At 31.5% G+C, this 15174-nt stretch overlaps 1 long non-coding RNA gene across 1 annotated transcript; it reads right to left on the reverse strand.

Annotated features, from left to right (window-relative positions):
• Nucleotides 1-13177: 13177 nt before the first annotated feature.
• LOC148763093 (uncharacterized) lies at nucleotides 13178-14299 on the reverse strand. Its single transcript, XR_016025973.1, has 2 exons — nucleotides 14248-14299; nucleotides 13178-13598 (listed from the first exon to the last, which is right to left on the reverse strand). It is a non-coding gene; the product is annotated as an uncharacterized LOC148763093 (long non-coding RNA).
• Nucleotides 14300-15174: the final 875 nt, after the last annotated feature.

Raw genomic sequence — 15174 nt, forward strand, 5'->3', positions numbered from 1 at the left:
GATTGACAGCTAAAATTCAAGCCGCAAAATCATTGAAGCTTAGAAGAATTTGAAGGATTTAAAGAGATTTAGAGATCAAAAATATAATCCTTGGTTTTTTCTACTTTTTTGTTATTCTCTTATTTTTTTGGTTTTGTTTTTACTGTTGAAACTTTATTCAATGATAATGTGTGACTTAATGGGGAACTAATTCATTTATCTAAGATTATGATTGAACTCAATTCGTAGTCTGATTCATTTATCTCTCTTTTACTTATGTTTAATTTATTTAAGTTATTTATTTTATTCTTTTTTTAATGCTTCTAGTTGATTGGCCACCAATTATATTAAATTGAAAACTTAGGTTAAACTTTGACGAAGGAGATTTAGATAGACCTTGAATAGAATAGCGTATGATCAAATACACTTAGTTGATTAGATGATTTGATTTGCATATAAGGTATATATACACCTATAAGCCATACGTAACTTAAATTAGAGCATGAACTTAATGAATCTTCTTTCAATTTATTTTGCATAGACATATAGTAAATTAATTGGGAGAGGTATTTTTATGAGAAACTTGATAGAAACTTGTAAATGAATTAGGATTCTAGGTTAACAACTTAATCCATTAAACTAAGTTAAGAGAGAGAGACAATAATCACATGAAGTATTGAGGGACATCATAATCTTAAGTCTGGTAGTTAAGTGAGTTTTATAAAATAAATTTACTATTTAATTTTAGTTTCAGTTTATTAGTTTTAATTTTTCTTTTTAATAATTTTAAATTTAATTATTTGGATAAGACTATGCTGTTATAATTTTAGTAGTTAACAATAAGAATTAATTCAATTTTCTATGGGATCGACACTTTACTCATTACTATATTATCTTTGTGATACGTACACTTGTGTGGGAAGAAAATTGAACAACACTATGCTTTGTGATGTAATGGCCACATCTTTGCCTATAAATTTATCATCCTTTTCAATATGTTGGGCTTCTATAAGGGCCAAGGTCAAGATAGGCTAGGAGAGATTAGGAGAACGTCCATGTGATTGTTGTCTTATGAGCAATCCTTCTTCATGTTCCTCAATTGGTGGCAAGTGAAACAAAACCTTGACATGTGGAAACACCGTCCCTTATTTTATCCCCCACAAGTAGTGTGAAGGGGTAGAGACTAGCTACTTTGTCCTGACACCTATTGTGTCTATATGCCTTCATCAACCACAAAAGAAACAAAATCTATATGCACAATGGCACAGTCTTTTGTGAGTCCTACCACAAGAAAGCCAAAGTTGTACATATACCTGTCATTGGCCTCAAAAACTAGAGAAAATGGGATCCTACCGATATCGAAGTCTCTACGACCTTGATGGCCCTTTTTCCTAGCTCTCTCCATCCTCTCTAGAGCTGCTTGACACTCCTAATCTCCATTAACCTAGCACAATCCACAATTAAATAGTAGGAGGTAAATTCACACAATGCAATGGCTTTATACACTAGCTCTACCAAGCCATTTACAAACCGTTTCACTTTCTTCTCTTTGGTGTCAACAAAAAAAAGAGCATAGCAAGAGAACTAGGTGAAATGGACGTTATACTCGGATACTATCATATCAAGAGTTTGTACCAAAGCTTCAAACTCCTGAATCTAGACTTCCTACACACTAAATGCTAAAAAAAGGTTCAAAAAGACCATATTGAACTCTTCCTAAGCCAAGGGAGCAAATCCATAAGGTCTCTCTATAAGATATGACTCAAACCACATTTACGCTATGTCTTCCAACTTAAGACCAATGAGCTATACTGCTTTATTGCTCGAACATCTAAGGGCTCTATGAATCTCATCCATAATATCAATGAAGTATTGAGGATCTTTCGATTTGTCAGACCCCAAAAATAAAGGAGGCCTAAACTTGAATAACTCAAACGAGGGAACCTCCATTAACCCTTGTTCCCATTCAAATGGCAGTTGGTCATTCCGACCTCTTAAGCTAAATGAAGCATGGCTCATAAGGTGCTCCTTACCCCTTTGTCGTAAATCTATCATCTCAATAGTCAACACCCTTACAGTACGACTAACTCTCTGCAACCCTAAAACTATATCCTTCAAAGTCTTACCTCTAATAAAATGATCACCTTTAATATTTTGAGGTTGAACGTCTACATCTCTATCTCTATACAACCTCGCATCAGTGGACCTAGTAACTCTATTGTGCCTACCATGGCTTTTGGGATTGAAAACTCATAGTCTAGTCGACGTATCATTTAGAACATTTGGCTCCTTAATCCTCTTGGTGGTAGCTCATTTTGTAGGTGACATTCTTACTTAGACATGAGCAATACCCATTATAAGTCTTAATCGTCAGAGACATTAACCCATTGCCAGAAGACTTCAAGATAAAGAAACATTTAGGACAAACAAGTGGCTTACGTAGCCTCTCGTTCGTGATTTATGCCCGAGTACACAAACCTTAAACAAGATTCTATATAGGACCATGACATTCAACTGGAAACAACAAAAAATGCATAGGATTAAACAATCTAAAACTCTGATACCAAGTTTATTAAGGCCCAAATGCTAGGATTCGACCTCATGCTTAAATATGAAAATAATTAATAAATTAAAAATATAACGCAGCGGAATAATAAACTAGCATTTAATCAGAGAAATAGTCGAATCCTACAAGATCAATGTTTGCATTTTTCATGTAATTTTCAAATTAGTTATGAACATTTATAAGTTTAAATGTTACATACTTTACCTTAGATACCATAATCAAGAGCAAATTAATTTAAAAAATGCTTGTGATGAAGCAAGAAACCCCGAAAAAAGAATAAAATGGTCTAAAATCCTGCAATTAAAATCTTTACTTCTTCACCTTTAAGATTTGTCAAATCTTCAACCACCCAAGTATTTGGCCTCTAACAGTAATCCACACAGTAATTGAATAAGACTTTCTCAAAGGTAGAATTTTACTTGTGTTAGCAAGTTTTGTTTCTAAAACAAAAATTCTTGCCGAATCTTATTTTTGTCAAACAAAGAAAACTATTTTTCTTTTCTTATTTTATGAAATAGCTAAGAATTGGCTAGAGGCTTCGAGTTTTAGTTAGCTAACATAACATATTTATATAGCCAAACTAAGTTGTAATCTTAGATACAACAGTTGTATTTTAATTCAATTAAGTCATTGTGAACTTAATTAATTTTCCACCTTATTTTGGTCTATTTCAATTAAGTCCAACTTAATTGATTATCCTTATTTAATCTCAATCATGTCACTTAATGTGCATGACCCATTAGGCTTATAACATGTTGGCAATAAATATAAATCTTAAGCAAATATCAATTTGATAATTAATTTATATTTATAGATCATGAGTGGCATCTAAGCAAGATATCATGACCACCAATATGTTAGAGAGTCAATTAAAGAATTTGACAAAGCCCTTTAGTGATAAGCCTTTCAATGCAAAATGGTCCTTTCATCAAATATCCCGGATATGTCATAAAGCCTAGCTTAGTGTCTACTTATAAAATTTCATATTAGTTCTCATAATTCATGACTAACCTTATGAATTTTATGAAACTAACTTTCCTCAAATTCATCATGCTTTGGCCAAAGACTTTATACAAGTTAATCAAGAATTGAGAACAAGTGAGTTACATTCCCTCATATCACTTGGGGTGATGAATCCTCTCTTGACCACTCATTCACCTTCGCATGCTTCATGATATACCCAAAAACATCCTATTCAGTCATCTGGTTGCCTCTTGACCTGTCAGGGTGAAATCAGAGTACGTCATTCTCCATACAAGATGACTTGGTGTCTCAAGTCCAAGGAATAATTGCAAGACTATCACACGAGAACATATTCCATAGACACTTGAGTGAAATACCAACTAAAGTTCTCATAGCAGGTCATGTTCAATGAACTTGTTCTTTAACAAGTACTAACATATTATCCTCAAGTATCCTATATACTTCAATCTATGAGATTAATTACTTACTTTCCAAGTAAGGAGGCTTAACATGTACCTATCTTTAAGCATTGTTAATGTCTGTCTTGACAATACAATGACCAGGAGCAATTTTAGGAACATGGCTTTGATGCATAGTGATATCATAATTGTAACAACTTGATAACTCTCTTGCAAAGCCTTTATGTTCCATAGGCTTCATCCAATTAGTACTTAATAACTCTTTATTATTGTACTAACATGAAGGAAAATCTCTATCACATATAGTTATGTGATTAACTATGCATTAAATGATAATCTATATTCCTTAAACAATCCAAATAGCTAAAGGGCATATACCAACACCAAATTCGAGCCATAACCAACACAAAGGCCCAATAGGGAAAGCCCATTAGTCCTAAGCAAGTCTTGTTAGAAATGTTAGCTCAATGAATCAAGCAATAAGAACATTTTAGAGAGGGTGAATTGGATTTTAAAACTTTGGAGTTCTTGAAGTAAACAGCTATAGTCGACTATGGTTGTGTTTCTCCTCAGTAAAAACTTTTCAAAAATTATTTAAACAAATATGTAGTTGACTATGAAGGCTTGATAATCAACCCTAGATCAAAAGCATGATTTGAAAGCTCATAAGAAGAATTTCAAAGAAGACTATGATAAATATGCAAATTTTAGTCAAGTTTGCTCGGTCAAGCATAGACAAATGATCAATTTTGAAATGCTTAAAATGTTTTTTAAGTGTAACAAGAATAATATTAAGACATATGTTTCAAGAAATCTTTTCAACAAGAAGTGAATAAGTAATGATGGCAAAAAGGTTTTTAACAAAGAAGTAAACCAAAAAGTGAAATAGTATAAATCAAGATACAAGCAATTTATGAAATGGGTTATCTTGAAATCAAGTGCAGCAATTTAAAGCAAAAATAAAAATAAAGACACAAGAAATTTATAGAGGTTTGACTTTCTCAAATGCCTACATCTTCTCCCTTAGCAAGCTAAGGAGTTTCAAATCCACTTAAGGAAATGTGCTTTTTAATGGGATCAAGCATTAAACCCTTATAATGGCTTTTTCTGTGAGCAACCACAACCCTTTCAAATGCCTTTTAACAAGAGTAAGCACAACCCATGGTTTTTAATGAGCTCAACCACAAACCTTACAAATTCCTTTTAACGAGATCAAGCATAACCCTTATAGTGCCTTTTATCAAGAGCAAGCATAATCCATGGTTTTTAACAAGTTGAACCACAAACGCACACTAACTTTTAAGGATGAGTTAGGACTTTTACAAGGGATAACAAGAGTGCCTCTAAGAGGTGGATTTTGCTAGTTTGGTATAATGGAGGAAAAATGCCTAACAACGGATAAAAAAGTTGGATATAAAAAGATTGGAGTGTAAGCACAAAGAAGGTTTAGCTCAAGTAGGCTTTGTTTTGCTTAGTTTTCTCCTTTTTTTCCAAGACCATTATCTTTAAGAGTTTAGCTCTTTTTCTTTCTTCTTGTTCACTTTGAAATGCTTCCAAATGGTTCTTTTTATAGTTGAAGAAGTTTTGAAGCCGTTGGAGGTGATTAAAGTAAGAAACTAGCCTTTTTTCTTTTGAATTTTGTGTCTAACAGTCATCTATAGTCAAGTATAGAAGTTCTCTAGTCGATCCACTTCCAAAAAACTTGTATTTTTTACGTCAGAGCTTAGAGTGTCGACTATAGCTTTGTCAGGGTCGACTATGGCTTCATTTCTTCACGATTTTTCATCAATCTTGCCATAGGGTTGACTATAGAACTTATAGGGTCAACTATGGCTATGTATTTTTCAAGTTTCCTTGTTCATTTTGTCATAAGATCGACTTGCCTTGCTTTAGGATCAACTTTGTTTCTTCAAGATTCCTTGACATTTTGGCACTTAACTTCGGCTATTGCTTCGTTGGTTCTTCCTTGTGAACAAGTGTTGAGTTAAGAATAAACTTCTTAGCTTGAGACAACCTTGGTGTTGTGTAGAATGATGATCTTTGAATGCTTTGAGATAAACTCCATCACTTGTGAACCTATCTTGCAACTTCAACATCTAACGGATAAATGTTGGAGGGATCATAAACTCATACAACTAAGTCATACAAGCTTATATATAAATAGTTCAATAGGTTCAAAAATCAAGCTTGTAATTATGCAAGAACAAATGCATGAGAGCTAAATCATTTAAAGAACTTGTCAAGAATCATTTGAATAATATTTCAGCAAATTAGAATCATTTTGTCATAATTAAAACCATAATCATTTTAAAGTTGATAAGCCTTATGAAGAGATAGATATATACATATTGTCATAACATGTGAGTCATGAAACTCAACCGTTCGAAGTGAATCACCATCAATCTTTTTTGTTTAGGTGTGATTGACCAACTAGGTGAATCTATTTTTTCTAGCAAGATCCTAGGCTTAACTTAAGTTCATTAAAAGAATAGATTCTGGCCTACAAAATAGACTAGGTTCGGGAGTTCAGTTACATGTGAGAAAGGTATTAGCATCCTCACAATGCCCATTTAATTGGAACTTAATTAGTTATGTGTCATCTTTTACCCTTTTTTAATTTTAGTCCAATATTCAATTTTTATTCCCTTTTCTATTTTATTGTTTTTATTGTCTTTTTTTATTTATTTTATTTTATTATTCATTGAAACAAACGAAGTTGGTATTGAAAATTTTCCAAAACCTTCGCCCCCATTTAGCCAGATTTTGAAATATTTTCTCACCTAGGATTTTTGAAGAAGTTGGTTGTCTCTTGCAATATTCTTGAAATTCCATCATCGAAGAATTTTTATTTTATTTGTATTATTTATTTATTTTCTTTATTTCGTTATCCTCATTATTATCATTATTTATGTCAATCCCTTGTATTGAAAATTTTTTAAAACCTCCGCCCCTTTTTAGCAGGATTTTAGAAGATTTCCTCACCTAGAAATTCTGTTGAAGTTGGCTCTTATAGCATTCTCAAAATTTCATCATCAAATGACTTTTATATATTTATTTACATGTTTTATGGACACATGAATAATGACTCTATTCCTAATTTACAAAAATTTTAATTTTTTATTTGCCATTAAAGTTTATACTTTTAAATCATTAATAAAAATTTTTATTTCCTGTAATAAAAAAAACACCAAATTCTGAAAGAACCTAATATATATAGACTATTTACATACTACATGACAAAAAATAAAATATTTGAAATATAGAACAATAAAGACAAGAATATTAGAGATATTATTATTTTTTCATTAGATTGATTAAAATATTAAAAGTAAACAATTAAATATCTAAAGGAATACCAAAAAGAGAAAAATAGGAAGCTTACTTTACTGGGTATTAAAAACCCAACTCAGAAGGCCCAGATCATCATTTCAACCTCCTCTTACTTTTAATCAAATTCTTTTTCTAAATGAAAAAGTCTAAATTTTCCTAAATCTAAGAAAAACTTAAACTCACCCAAAAATCTTATTTCTCTTTGCCGATCTCTCTTTCTTGATATTTGCTTGTTGATTGATGTGTTGTTCTGATCATGAATGTGTGTGATGCTTGTTGGTGGATGGGTATTGTCACAAAATTTGGGTTGGGAACTCGACCGCTCGACATCGAATTGAGTCGTCACCGATCTTTCTTGTCAAGGTGCGGTTAGCCACCTTAAATCTATTTCTTTAAAATATTATTTTAAGCTTAATCTAAATTTATTTTAAAAATTATGCTCTAGTCTACAAAATAGTTTTTAAGTTTAAAAGTACGGTTACGTACAAAGAAAGTGTTAACACCCCCACAACACTTGTTCATAAAATAGTACCAATTAATCATGTGTTATCCTTACTTAACCATAATTAAAAGTCTTTGACTTTGTATTTTCCCTTATTTATTGTTCTTTTTTTCTTTCAATTTTACACTTAAATATTGAAATTTTCTCTTATATATTTCCAACACTTTTGGTGAAAATTAAAGAAAAATCTCTTCACCTCAAGAACATTCAAGAAAGTCACTTATTTTCTTAAAGAGATTCCATCATCAAATTACTTCAGTGTTTTTGAGTTACTTGAATTAAGTATTTCCTTTGATTGATTTCTTTGTCCTTTTACAATTTTGTTATTTTAATATTTTTATCTTTCTTAAAGATAAATAGGAATCTCTTAATTCTGAAACCTCTCAAATTCTCCAACATATTTGGTAGAATCTTAAAAAATTGTCAACGTTTTACTATTGCCATTTACCTTTGTATATATGGGAAAATTTCTTAAATTTTCTAACACTTTTGGCAGAATTTTGAAAATTTTAATTTATTATTATCATTTATTGTAAAAATTTTTAAATCTCCAACACTTCTGGTAAAATTTTAAAAATTTTCAACATTTAAAATTTATTATATTTTTTATTTTTTATTATTGTTTCATTTAGTGTAAAATTTCCTAAACTCTCCAACACTTTTAGAAATCTTCAACATTTTAATTTTTATTGTTATTATTTGTTTATATACTTATTAATTGTCATTGTGAAAATTTCTAAACCCTCCAACATCATTGGTAGAGCTTTGGGAATTTTCAACATTTGGAAATGTTCAAAAATGTTATTTTATTATTTTTTATTTCATTTATCTCAAATTAATTATTTGATTCCTTATAAAAATCTTTGATGTTGAAATCTTTCTCAAATTCTCCGATACTTTTGTAGAATTCAAGAAGATTTCTCACTTAGAAATTTCAAGAAAACAACCACTTGTAATTTTCTTGAAATTTCATCATTTAATCATATTTAATTAAATAATTTCAGACTAAATACACTAAATTTGGTAGAATTCAAGAAGATTTCTCACTTAGAAATTTCAAGAAAACAACCACTTCAAATTTTCTTGAAATTTCATCATTTAATCGTATTTAATTAAATAATTTCATAGTAAGTTCACTAAATAAATTTAATAGAATGAAATGTAAATGACTAAAGAAATATACCTTTAGTGGGCCAGGCAAGAACCCACTATCTTTATCACTGTTAAGCTTCTACGGGGTTTGGGCCCTTCTCCACTCCCTTCTTCTTTTTCTGTTGGGCCTCATTATGTAGGCTGGCTGCCCACCTCCTTTTTTTTTTTGGGTTTCTTTCATCTTTCCATATTTTTTGGATTTTCTTCTATTTAAGCTTCACCCCTATGGTCCGTTTGTTGGGCTTCTTCTTTACCTGAGGGCCCGCTTCTCTCCTCTCTTCTTTTCTTTTCTAAAAACCTTCGCGGTGGTTAGCTGGAACTTGAGTCCTGCAGCCCTGAGAACCACAGTTCTAGCCATCGAGTTAATACCTGTTTCACTTTTCTTTTTTTTTTTCTCTTTTTCTTCCTTTGTTTGTTCTTGTGCCTTTCGCGCTTCATATTCTTTTATTTCTTTATTCTTTTCAACTTTTTTTTTCTTTTCTCTCACTTCCTCTAAACGGCAACGTTTAGGTGTTGCCCCTCTTTCTTAGAAACTTATGTCTAAGAAACCCTGCATTAAAACCCAAGCCTCGATTTCATTCACCCTTTTAATTTCACTAACAGCCGGCGCCCGCTCCGCTCACTAGATTCAAACCTCGCAACCACCGTAACCTCCGTCGTTTTTGCCTCTGACGAACGCCTCCTCGTCAACCCATCTCTCTTGATCGGACATAAACTCCCAATAACAGCCTAAATCCAAACCCGAGAACCTCACAACCCCATTTTTTGGTGGTTTTCTTTTTTTTTTCTTGCTAGGATTTCTTTTGTTGTTTTTTTTTTTCCTTTTGGTTTGGGCATTTTGGTATTGAGAAAGGTTGCTGGAAGTCCTGGGATTTGTACTTTTGCTTGCTGAGTTTTCGTTTCTTTTTGTAGGGGATTCCCCTTCGCTTCTGTTTTTGTGACTTTCAGGTCTTTATACAGTGCAATAGGCGATCAAATCCCTAAATGTCTGGGATTTGAGGTAGTGGGAAGTGACTTTTCAGTCACCGAATTCGACTGCCTCAAAGGGCAGTAAATGCACTGTGAAAAATTGTCTTCTTTGCAGAAGAAAAAGGGAGGAAAGAAGGGTGATGTTGCCTTGGTGAGGGAGATGGAATGAAGACTTTAGGCAACTGTCAGTGTTTTTTTTTACTTTTGAGTTGTTAGGAGGGAAAGAGGTGCTCGAGAATCTTGAGAAAATGAGAGGGGAGAGCTTATTGGTATAGTGCCTTTTTCTTTTTCTTTTTTATTGGTGGGCCTACCAGGATTTCGGTTTTAAAAGCCCAAAAGGTCCAATATAAGATTAAACCCAATGTTTTTGAACTTCAAAAAGTTCAAAAAAAAAAAATCACAATTTTAATTCGGCTTAAGTTCAGCTTACCCAATAGTATAATGCAAATAAAAATACAATAAAATAAACTATATTGATAAAAATAAAACCATCCACCCAAAATGAGTTGTCTCTAAGCATTTTTATAGCCGTCGTGTTTCATTTTGTTTTAAATTCTATTTCTTGAATTAGTTTAGTTTCACTTGTTTTGAAGAGTTAGATTTCAATCAAGATTATCTATTTTGTTCATCTTGTTTCTCTTCTCTTTCTTGAATTAGTTTAGTTTCACTTGTTTTGAAGAGTTAGATTTCAATCAAGATTATCTATTTTGTTCATCTTGTTTCTCTTCTCTTTCTTGAATTAGTTTAGTTTCACTTGTTTTGAAGAGTTAGATTTCAATCAAGATTATCTATTTTGTTCATCTTGTTTCTCTTCTCTTTCTAATTTTCCTTTTCTTTTAATTTTTAATTTTATTTTATTAATTTTTATGTTTTCTAATTTTCAATAGACGTTGAATAAAATGAAGTGTATATAATCGTTTTGCTATAACATAAACACCTCTTTGGTCGAAAAGATATTCTTTCAAATAATTTTAAAAGTTCCTCGTCTATAGATGAAGCTACGCAACATTAAAAGGTTTGAAACGAGACAAAGACATTTTAAAAGGAATATAAGCTATTAATTTAGAATGAGGCTACATAATTTTAAAAATAATAAAAAATTTTCATTATTGTCACAATTAAACCTGACAATTCGTATTTTCGTACCTTAAACATGTTAGACACAAAACATGTTAAAATTAAACACGATCATGACATGAATACTATTCGTATTTTAAATTTGAAACACGTACACGTATACATTTAATAACCGTGTAACACGACATGACATGTTTAGACAAGTTTGTTAAACGTGTCAATATATGACACGACACGATTAATAACACGATTAATACATTTAACACGATTAAAAAAAATATTTACAATTAAATATAATTTTATTATTTAAATTTAAAATTAATAATTATTAAATAATTATAACAAAACAAAATAAAAATAACATCAAATATAACAAGACAAAATTTAAAATTAGGATTTGAGCATGACATAATTACATTATTATCCTTATAAAATTTAAAATATTATTAAAATAATTATTTAAAATTATTTAAGTAAGGCTAAAACAGCCTTTGACTATTAATTTTTAACAAGTTGATAAGCGTGTCATATATACACATTTAAATACAATAACACGATTAAACATCTTTATACGTTTAAACACGATAACACGTTTAACACGATTAATTAAACGTGTTTAAATATGTTTTAAACGTGTTATTTGTGTCTAACATGTTAAGATACAAAATTTTCGTATCTTAAACATGTCAGACACGATTAGACACGAAACATGTTAAGGTTAAACCCAAACCTATTTAACCCCGTGTTTTTCTGTGTCGTATTAACGTATTGTGTCTAAAATTACTAGGTCTAGTTACAATCCATTTTTGAGGATATTATCAATGCAAGGATCTAGACGGGTATAACCTGTTAGACTCAAACAAGCTTGTCTAATATATTCATACATAAACTATGCTTCCATGCAGAGAATTAAACATTCATTTCATAAATCATATAAATTCTCTGATGCTTCATCCCATTGTTATGGAATGCTATCTCATAACATGTGGAAACGCTCACATGCATTTATCGTAGCAAATGGAAAATAAGGTTAAGAAATCATCTCTTAACATATGTACTTGCAAGGCGGACTGTCACGACCCGAAACTCCCCATCGAGCCCGTGACAACCGCCACGAGGCCTCGACAGACATTCTTCACCCCGAATGCCTATCGAAACCCCGTAAGGCTTAGCATCAACTTTCGCATCTCCCCGGTGAGCAACAATTATTAAATCTCGCATTTAAAAAAAATCATAAGTCATTTTCAAATAAGAACAATAAAATATTATTTTCTGGCTCATAGGGGCATTTTCGTGATTTTTCGTCAAAAATCTCAAAACTTGCTAAAAATGTAATAGGTAAGCAGAAAATATATATTTAATGATTTAAAAACAAAATAAGTATCTAAAACGTTCATTTGAAAGCAAATTGTTAACAACTAGTACTATTCAAAAATAATCAATAAAATATTCTATTTTCTTATAAAATAAATTTTTATAGAAATATTCGTAAATAATTTTTCGCACATGAAAGTAAAGTAAAAATTGTATGAATAGAAATACAGATAACCAAAATATAAGTTTTGATCTGCAATGACACGTGGGCTCCAATTGACCAAGAGGATGTAAGACTGTGAACTCTTACTTTCTATAATGCAGTTCCGAGCTTAGTTCTCGTCCTACTCGACTATCTACAAATTGTCCTGAGCTTGAAAAATGTATAGGAAGAAGGGGTGAGATTTTATAATCCCAGTGAGTAAACAGATACCATCTAAAGTATCTAAAGCCGAGTAAATGGAGACAATTAAAATAAGTCATCATACCGTAATTTCATTACCTTTCAGTTCATTTCAACCAAATAAAATCAATCCATATAAATCGAGTAATCAACTTGGCTTATGAATTTCTTAAAACTTTGGCTCGTGCCAAAACTCATACTCGGTGATACCTTGCGCAGGGCATCTAACCGAGTCCGCCAAGGCTATTAAAATTTTGTATACACTTAAAATATATTTTAGTTTGAGAAAAATACAGCCGTTCCTTGGCGTTGGCTGAGTTCCCCTTCACGTGGTGGTTTGGCGTGAAGTGAACCCTAAGCTTTACCCCAGGAGATACTCTACGCGCCTCTCCGTTCGAGGTAATAATATAATGGAGTTTACCGTGCCCCTCTAATAGGCTGGTCCACGGAACCCCCTCTGCAGTAAATAATTAATATATACTCCACCAATTTAATAAAATTCATTCTAGCATGACATGGCAATTTATCGCAATCTAGCCTCTCAAGGCTGAATACACAATACAAATAATTCTGACACCAAAATCAATTTAGCCATTCATGCTCATATATTGTCATAAGCCATTCAATTTAAAACCATAAATTTACAACACAAGCAGACAGTCTCCAATTACTCTATTTTCAAAACCAGTATTCGATTTTTCAGCAAATTTATAAAATCATTTTATAAAATCACAATTTCTCCTAAAACATAGCAATTTACCATTTAAACCCATTTTCCATAAAATCACACAGTTGTATAAAACTACTATAGATAATTAAGACGATAATAAGTTTACTCACTATGTCTAGAATGCAGACTTTCGAAGCACTCTGTCTACTGGTCCTCGGATGCAATTTCCTTGCCTTTACTGGAGGACTCACCACCTTGACACAGTACAAAATCGAGAATTTCACTAAGTTGGTACTAAATCAAAATTAAACTAATTTGGACTACCAATGCATGATATGGAATGCAAAAATGCACTGGTAACTATCTAAATCCGGTATTAGCCTAATTCGTCTTATCACCCGATTAAATTCCTAACGGGTTCGTTTAAACTCCAATTTAATTCTTTTCAGTTTCTATACCTCAATTGCACCCAAATTAACTTAATGTCCCTCAGTGTGATGCAAATTATCAGTCCCAACAAAAAATTACGAAAATACCCCTAGTGGGTAAAAATTCGTATTTTTGCTTCGAAAATTCCCATTATTTTTCTAGGCTCATAATTCATTATTCCTTAACCAATTCTCCTAGAATAAAATCAAACTCATCCTCACTCACTACATAGTAAATTCAGCCATTAATGGTTGGGAGAGAAAATAAATTCTTTTCTTGTTGTTTTGTTTCTAAATATGCTAAACTAACTAAAAACACTAACATAAATTAAAATCAAATAAATCCAACAACTTTCTCTCTCCTAACCCATTTTTTCAGAATTGAATTCATCATGAAAACATGTAATTTAATCATGGAAAATAAAGAGAAATGCTTGGGAATAAGAAAACTCAAGTTTAATAGAAAAAATCTCACCTTTTTCACTTAATTTCCTTGAAAATTCACACTTTTTCTTTGATTTTCTCTCTCTTGGGTTTTGTTTTCTCCTTTCTCTCTCTTGTTTCTTGCTTGGCCGAATGTTGAAGAAGAAGAATGGGTGGCTGATTTTTTTATGCCTTTTTTATTGTTTAATGAAATAATATTATTTTATTCATATTTTAAATATTTTATTAATTCATTTTTTTTTCTAGCCATCCATTTGTCCTACTTTTTCCACCATGCATTCCCTTTGACTTATCCAAGTCTTAAGTGAAATTTCCAGATTTTTCCAAAGTCTTGGTGGAGCAAATTCTTCAAAATTACACTTTTGCCCCCGAACTTTTCAAAAATTACATTTTTACCCCAAAAATTGAAAATTTTCCATAATGCATAATTTTCACTCCTCATACTCATTTCACACTCCAAATAATTAAATTTGATCAAAATCCTTTCAAAAATTAAATTTTCGATTTCGGATGGCAAAATTACCATTTTACCCTTTTACTCCAAATTATACCGAAATTAAAATTTTTCACTTCTAAACCTCAAATCTTACTCCACTAAGTCAAATGGGGCCAAAAATCTTTTCTAAAAATTTCCATTTTGTCCCCAGGTGGCAAATGACCATTTTGCCCTTGGATAGCGAAAATTCCAGTTTGACTCCAAATTGATCCTCGAACTCCGAATCACCATATTAACCCATTCTGGGACTTTAAAATTCTTAATTTCATTGTAAATTCTCTATTTGATCTAGTTCGAGGCTTAAATCAACTTTATTGTACCTCTAGGTACAATACCGACTTTTGTAATTAATTTTTTTTTTTGGGACTCTCCTAGTATGCAAACATGCTATCCATCACGTGTATGTCATGATAAATATTTTTATAGAGTCGGGGTTGTCATCTTCTCCCCCACTTGAATCAA

The sequence above is a fragment of the Theobroma cacao genome, chromosome 4 (genome assembly GCF_053813885.1).
Source record: "Theobroma cacao isolate CCN51 chromosome 4, ASM5381388v1, whole genome shotgun sequence".
Taxonomy (NCBI): Eukaryota; Viridiplantae; Streptophyta; class Magnoliopsida; order Malvales; family Malvaceae; genus Theobroma; species Theobroma cacao.